We start from the raw sequence: 8,033 nt of genomic DNA, 5'->3' as shown, positions 1-8,033 counted from the left end.
TAGGTGTCTTCTGACGATAAGGGTGATAAAACGTCAGAGCTGGGAGTCCTTCGGAGGAAATTTGTGCTGTGGCGAGGCCAGTTTGTATTTTTACTATTCTTTCACGCAAAGCTTCATTAAATCAAGTTATTGGCCTAGCAATTTATGGAGACTTCACAGTCAAGATCTCCTCAGCAAAACCTGATTTCAAATATTCTGTCCTATTGTCCCCATATACCTTTGAAATATCCCGGGAATCCTGAAATGGCATTTCTCAGTTTGTCTCTCACCCTCAGGGGCCACGCAAACAGCCTTTGGTGGCGCCTGCATGTTGCTTTTGGCATATTCACCTGTGAGGTATAGTGAGCAGTGGGCCTGGCTATAGCCCTGCTGGCGCCCTGGGGACTATATGAGGGAATCTCACATGGGCAAGAGGCACATCCGAAGACCCAGAACAGCCCCTGCTCATTGTAGACATTCCTCACAATGTGGACATTTTTGCTTAAATAAGCCATGACTAAAGAGAAAAAACACTTTACTGTGGGTGATTTCTTTATAAATCACCCAGCTTCAGGTGTTCCTTTGTAGCAACACAAATGGACTAAGATAGTTTTTGATCACATTCATGATCATCGAACAGCTTTCAACACAGTTTTTTATGGGCGTGAGGAAATCAACAGAAGCAGATGGTGTCCTCCATGACTCACAATCTGGGTGTGTGAATGATTAATGATTTGGGGCCAGGCTCCAGGGGTCCAAATCCCTATGAGCTGCGTGATCTTTCTAAAGTCACCTAAACACTCTGTTTCCTTCCTCATTTGTAAAGTGAGCATAAACGCAGTATCTAGTCATAACACAAGCGATGTTCTTAGATCAATGCCTGGCCCATAAGAAATTCTCAATCCATGTTAGCTATTAATTGTATTACAATTCAGTCTGTTCAAAGCTATAGTAAAGCTGTAAGTAAAATGCTAGGAAGTCTCTAAGTGACGAATGTTTCCCAAAGCAATCCAGGAAGACTTGGCCATCGCAAGCCTATGGCCCTGACAAGGAAAAGACTCAGGATCCGGGAGGGTGGAAGTAAATCCAGTTACCCAGCAGCGCATATGACTTCACCCAAGTCAAGCTGTCTTGCAGAAGTGGGGCAGCTTGACTTCCCACTGTGTTCTCCCCAGCGAATGTGGTCTGGGTCTGCTGAGGTCACTCCACACTCATGGAGCTGGGAACAGCTGCTTTTAGGGAAAGGTTGGCTGTTGCTGAAATGATGGACTTTCCCAGCATTTAAATTGTTTATGTGGGGCCAGGCGAGGTGGCTTAGGCCTATAATCCCAGCACTTTGCGAAGCCAAGGGGGGAAGATCACTTGAGGCCAAGAGTTCAAGAGCAGCCTGGCCAACATGGTGAAACCTCGTCTCTACAAAAAATATAAAAATTAGCCAGGCATGGTGGCGCACATCTGTAATCCCAGCTATTCGGGAGGCCAAGGCACAAGAATCGCTTGAACCCTGGAGGCAGAGGTTGCAGTGAGCCGAGATTGTGCCACTGCACCCCAACCTGGCCAAAAGACTGAGATTCTGTTTCTAAATAAATGAATAAAATTGTTTATGAGGAACAAGTGGCCAGTGATTCAGAGAAATACCTACTACCGGTGCCCAAAAGACCTGTACAATTCCTCTACTAGTTTTGTGAATACAGCCATTAAAGCATGACTGACTTTTACATCCAGGTACAGCTGGGAAAAAAAAAAAAAAAAAGTCATGTGTGGAGAACTGACAGAGCTGCCCCTAGTGGCAATGCTCAGGAGTGGTGGAGGTGCCTAATGGACATGTCTGTCCCAGAAAAGAGGCACTGACACCCTGGGAATGGTTATTAATGAATCCTAAATTTCCTTTGGCTTTTGGCTTTCGGCTTTCTTTCGAATCCTCTGGCAGTCACATTGAATATAACTATCAAGTGCCAAGACAAGTCAATAGGGAAATTGTCTTGTCTTTTCAACAAAGGGTGCCAGGACAACTGGATGTCACCTGTGAAAGAATGAAGAGGGACCCTAATTCACACCATCTATAAAAACTAACTCAAAAGGAATCAAAAGACATTTTGGAAGAGCTAAAAAGTACAAGACTATTGGAAGAAAATATAGGGGTAAATCTTGGTGACCTTGGAGTAAACAATGGTTTCTTAGATATGACACCAAAAGCACAAGCGATGAGAGAAAAAATAAGTTGTGCATCATCGAAATTAAAAACTTTCATGTTTCAAAGGACGCTATTATAAGAAAGTGAAAAGACAGAACACCGAATGGGAGAAAATATTTGTACACAGAAACTTGTACACAAATATGCACAGCAGCATTATTTATCATAGCCCACAGTGGGGCCAGGCACAGTGGCTCATGCCTGTAATCCCAGCGCTTTGGGAGGCTGAGGCGGGTGAATCACGAGGTCAGGAGTTCCAGACCAGCCTGGTCAACATGGTGAAACCCGGTCTCTACTAAAAATACAAAAAAATTAGCTGGGCATGGTGGCACATGCCTGTAATCCCAGCTACTTGGGAGGCTGAGGCAGGAGAATTGCTTGAATCTGTGGGGCGGTGGTTGCAGTGAGCCAAGATCATGTCACTGCTCTCCAGCCCAGGCGACAGAGTGACACTCCATCTCAAAAAAAAAAAAAAAAGCCCAAAGTGGAAACAAACCAATTGTCCATCAGTGATGAATAGATGAACAGAAGGGGTGCTATCCATACAGTGGGATGCTGTTCAGCCATAAGAAAGGAAAGAAGTACTGCCCCATGTTCCAACATGGATGAACCTGGAAAATGTTACGCTGAGCCCAAGAAGCCAGACACAGAGGCCGCATTTTGCATGACTGCATTATACGAAATGTGCAGAATAGACAGTCAAATCCACAGACAGAAGGTGGCTGGGGGAAGAGGGAAGAGAAGGGACTACTAATGGGTATGGGCTTTCTTTGGGGGCTGATGAAAATTTTCTGGAACTAGATAAAGGTGATAGTTGTATAATCACAGGAATACGGCAACAATTGCTGAATTGTGCACTAACGGTATGGGGAATGTATTGCCAAAAAAAAAAAAAAGTAGGGTGATAACAGCATGGCCATGCCTCAGACTTTTTCACTAGGGACCCTCCATGAGCCTGCAGGTACCCAGAGAGAGCCAGCTCTGCCCTCAAGGGTTGGCTGAGGGCTTCCTGGAGGAGTTGTTTTAGCTCAATGCTGAGCTGAGCCAACTGCAGTTTTTGGGGTCTGCAGGCCTCATTCACGATCCTGTGGAGTACTGTATAAGAGCCAAATTGCAACTTTGCGACTCGCTGCTGCCAGGGCCCCAAGGAAGTGCTCTTCCTGGGCACGAACCCAGGACCTTTTAGCACAGCCCAGACGTAAGTGCCCTTTGAGGAAGTGAACATGGTCTGGGACTGGCTGGGCATTGGAGGGCCTGTGCTAACCCCTCCCCAAGAGCACCCTAAGCAGTCAGTGCTGGGACTGGGGTGCTCAGTCAGAGGTGAGTGTGGTGCCCGACTCTGGGGCTTTTCCTGGAACCTCTGTGGAGAGCCTGAGGTCTTCTCCTGTCACTGCTTTGTCCACAATCTGTGTTCTCTGCTATTCCTGGCTCCCAGAGAGCACAACCTCCCTCCTGCTGAGCTGCCTGTTAAGCAGCAAGAACAGCTTCTTGGGATCTTAGTGCAGCCCTCTGCCGGCAGGTGTGGTGGTTGGGGGTGCGGCTGGGGTGGAAGAGGCGCGGCTGGTACAGCAGTGGGTGCGAATGGCTCTGGCAGGCCTGATGCCAGAGGTCCAGGTGGAGGGGCTCCTGCGTCTCTCTCCCCGTAACCCACAGGCCAACAGGGCTAATAGGCAGTGACCAAGTGAGCTGACCAAGTGAGTTGGGGCTGCTGCCATGGTTATGGAAATGAGTGCCCGTGGGGCTTGGCATGGGACACATTCAAGGCCTCCAAGTCACTCTTGGGCAAGCAGATAACAACACACCCTGGACTGAAGCCAGAGGTCCTCCTGGGCTCCCTGGTTGCTGGGAAACATACCCTTCGATCTGTTGAACTGTCTTCCAACCTGCTGTGGCAGTTTTGATCCCAATCCTGTTCTCCCTGCCGAGTCCTGCTTTCCTCACCTTCCCTGAGCGTTGCCCTTTCTGTGGGAGGGAATCAGCAGAAGGTGCGCTGTTGCACTTCAGATGCTTCCACCTCATCATTTCCTTGGAAGTCTCTATTCAATGGGGGAGCTCCCTGAACTGACTGCTAAGGTCGCATTTGCTTTTTCGCAGCAAATACCTTGTCAGGAACTCATCCTTATAAAACAGCTGCCCTCAGCTGACCCCTTTCCCAGGCCAGGACAAAGCATGACACAAGAAATTCAGAGTGACCTTCTCGTGAGAGGCTGAGGCTGGCTCAAAGAATTCAGTGTGAAAGTCAGAAGACCTGGATTTTCATCCCAGCTTCGTGACTTGTGAGCTTTATGATGGTCAAATTGATGGAGCCTGGGCCTCAGGCTGCTCCTCTGTAAAAGGGGGCTGCCTCCCTCCCGGGGTTTGTGTGAAGGTAATGGAGACAACACTTGAAAGTGTCTTGGCTGGGCGCGGTGGCTCATGCCTGTAATCTCACCACTTTGGGAGGCCAAGGCAGGTGGATCATGAGGTCAGGAGATAGAGACCATCCTGGCCAACATGATGAAACCCCATCTCTACTAAAATATACACACAAAAAATTAGCCAGGCTTGGTGGTGTGTGCCTGTAGTCCCAGCTACTCGGGAGGCTGAGGCAGGGGAATTGCTTGAACCCGGGAGGCAGAGGTTGCAGTGAGCTGAGATCGCACCACTGCACTTCAGCGTGGCAATAGAGCAAGACTCTCAAAAAAAAAAAAAAAAAAAAATTGTCTTGCATAGGCCTGGCTTGTAGCTTTGCGTTCTTGCTTTCTTACCTTGGGGCTGGGGAGTCACTGCACTGTGCTACGAGGGAAGCCCCTCTCCATTCAGAAGACCCTGTTAGGGAGGAGTCTGGGCTCCCACCTGTGGCCAAGGTGAAGGGCAAATTCTTTCCCTGTCAGAGACAGACCAGTGAATTTAAGACAAACCCAGCCTGTGATTTTTCCAGTCTACGCATTAAAACCTCCTAAACCTAGACGGATGTGGTGGCTCACGCTCATAATCCCAGCACTGTAGGAGGCTGAGGTGGGTGGATCACTTGAGGTCAGGAGTTTGAGACCAGCCTGGACAGCATGGTGAAACCTCATCTCCACTAAAAATAGAAAACTTAACTGGATGTGGTGGCAGGTGCCTGTAATCCCAGCTGCTCAGGAGGCTGAAGCAGGAGAATCACTTGAACCCAGGAAGGGGAGGTTGCAGTGAGCTGAGACTGCACCACTGTACTCCAGCCTGGGCATCAGAGTGAGACTGCATCTCAAATAAAATAAAATAAAAGCTCTTAAACTCTTTAAAAAAAAAAAAAAAAACTTTAAAGCACCTCCCCTGTCTCTGTGCCACCTGGGGTGAGGTGGGAGCTTAATGGACCCTGTAGATCGTATATATTTGAATCTCAGGCCTAGATAAAGGCAGAGCCCTCATGAATGATCAGGGCAGATTTGTTTTCTATCTAGAGCCCTGGACAAGCTAGATAAGCCATTTCATTATCTCTCTTTGCAAGTGAGCAGATTGTTTGTTCTGTCACATTTTTCTCTAGAGTGGGAGCCTCGGAAGGTCTTGGCTCTATGCAGGATTCTGACACAGCTCCGACGCATGCGTGCCCTAGGCCCAGGCCTCAGCTCCTGTCCCTGCTGGTGGCCACTACATCCAAAGCTTCTTGGGTATCAAGATTGGCACCTCTCCCCTTCCACCTCCCCTGCATCCAGTGCAGCTGCTCCAGGATCTCCTACTTCTTTGGTTTCAGTTTGCTTTGCTTTCCTTTTGGCTGCAGGATTTCCCTTTCTGTAGCAAAGCTCAGTGCGTTTGAAAGCCTGTTCATTATCTTCTCTCCACCACTTCTAGGTGTTTTTAGAGCAGAAAGATTTCTACGTTTCCTAGTCTGCCACACTACCAGAAATGTAATCTCTGCGATACAATTTCTCTCCGTTAAACTAGCAAACGGGGCAGGGCTAAATTTTTAAGGGTAAGGGAAGGGCTTACATTCTCCTGATGGGAATCTCAATTGCTACTCAACTCCCGACAGTATTTTGCAATCAAAAATATGAAAAAATGATGCATGTCTTTTGTCCTGGCAATTTCCATTTCTAGAAACTTATTCTATTAAATCATTATGGATGTGTGCAAAGTTTCAAGTTCAGGAAGTTTGTCATCGTTGAATCCAGCCTTAGCATTTCCAAAAAGCATACATTGTTTAAATATTCCAGTTGGGGAAACAAAAAGGAAAAAACAAGAAGGAAGGGGAAGCACTTGTATCAGGAAAAGAAAATCTTTCTGAGAAATCTTCAGCAAATGAATGCCTAGGACTCTGGGTTCAGATCACATCTCTTGGCCATCCCTAGCTATGAGGGAAACTTGGAAAATCAGAATTTTGGGGGAGTACAACTGAGGTTTTGTTAGTAAGGAAGAAGGGAGGAATGGATACCATAGTGTATGTATGTATATAAGTATATGTGTGTGTGTATTAGGGTTCTCTAGAGGGATAGAACTAATAGGATAGATGAATATATGAAGGAGAGTGTATTAAGGAGTATTGACTCACATGATCACAAGGTGAGGTCCCACAATAGGCCATCTGCAAGATGAGGAGCAAGGAAGCCAGTCTGAATCCTAAAGCTGAAGAACCTGGGGTCCAATGTTCAGGGACAGGAAGTATACAGCATGGGAGAAAGACGGAGGTCAGAAGACTAAACCAGTTTAGCCTTTCCATGTTCTTCTGCCCGCTTTTATTCTGGCCACGCTGGCAGCTGATTAGATGGTACCCATCTAGATTGAGGGTGTGTCTGCCTCTCCCAGTCCACTGACTCAACTGTTAATCTCCTTTGGCAACACCCTCACAGACATACCCAGGAACAAAACTTTGCATCCTTCAGTCCAATCAAGCAGACACTCAATGTTAACCATCACAGTATGTATGTGTGTATACATGTAAATATGTATGTATGTATGTATCTATGTATCTATCTATTGATTGATATGCTTCTAGAAGGGTAGACATCAAGTTCTTTTGATGTTTATTCCTAGTTGGAAGAATTTTAAAGGTAATTTTTACAATCTTGTTTTTGCATATTTGATATAATACAGCTGCATTATATTTATTTTTAAAATCAATATTTTAAAATTTCAAATATTTTAAAATATATATCAATAAGGTAAAATACAATAAGATATTATAATACAGCTGTATTATATTTATTTTTAAAAAGTCACTCAAGAGCCTGGGTGTGGTGGCTCACGCCTATAATCTTAGCACTTTGGGAGGTCAAGGTGGGTGAATTGCTTGAGCCCAGGAGTTTGAGATCAGCCTGAGCAACATGGTGAAACCCTTTCTCTCCAAAAAATACAAAAAAAATATCTGGGTGTGGTGGTGCACGCTTGTGATCCCAGCTACTCAGGAGACTGAGGTGGGAGGATCACTTGAGCCCAGGAAGCAGAGGTTTCAGTGAACGAAGATTGCATCACTGCACTCTAGCCTGTGTGACAGGGTGAGACTCTGTCTCAAAGAAAAACAAAACGTCAAGAAAGGTTATAGTTGTTAAGGATGGGGTGGCACATGATGGGGATAGGACCACAGCCAGGTGTGGTGCCAGAGAACAGTGAGAAGCAGAGAACCACAATATCTCAGGAGTGTGGGATGAGGATGCAGCAGCTGCCAGGGCGGGGCACTCTGACTGTTCTCAATGGATTGTTATGTCTTTGGTTTTTAATTTAAGGGGGTCAAAATGTTGCCTATTGTCTTGTATGTGCTGCCTACAACCCATTTGGAATATAGAGGGCAGAAGGGGGGACTCTGCAGCCTCTCCAGACATCCCTGCTGTGAAGGTGGGATATCTTGATTGTGTATGGATTTTGTTATTACCCAGATAGCTGCTTGCCATTGTGTCTGACTTCTTTC

At 46.4% G+C, this 8,033-nt stretch overlaps 1 pseudogene; it reads left to right on the top strand.

The window, feature by feature from the left end:
• Window positions 1-3,091: 3,091 nt before the first annotated feature.
• On the top strand, window positions 3,092-3,850 carry LOC112611322 (annotated as a pseudogene).
• The last annotated feature ends 4,183 nt before the right edge of the window (window positions 3,851-8,033 follow it).

This window comes from Theropithecus gelada, chromosome 18 (assembly GCF_003255815.1).
Source record: "Theropithecus gelada isolate Dixy chromosome 18, Tgel_1.0, whole genome shotgun sequence".
Classification (NCBI taxonomy): Eukaryota; Metazoa; Chordata; class Mammalia; order Primates; family Cercopithecidae; genus Theropithecus; species Theropithecus gelada.
This window is presented reverse-complemented; position numbering and strand designations above follow the sequence as displayed.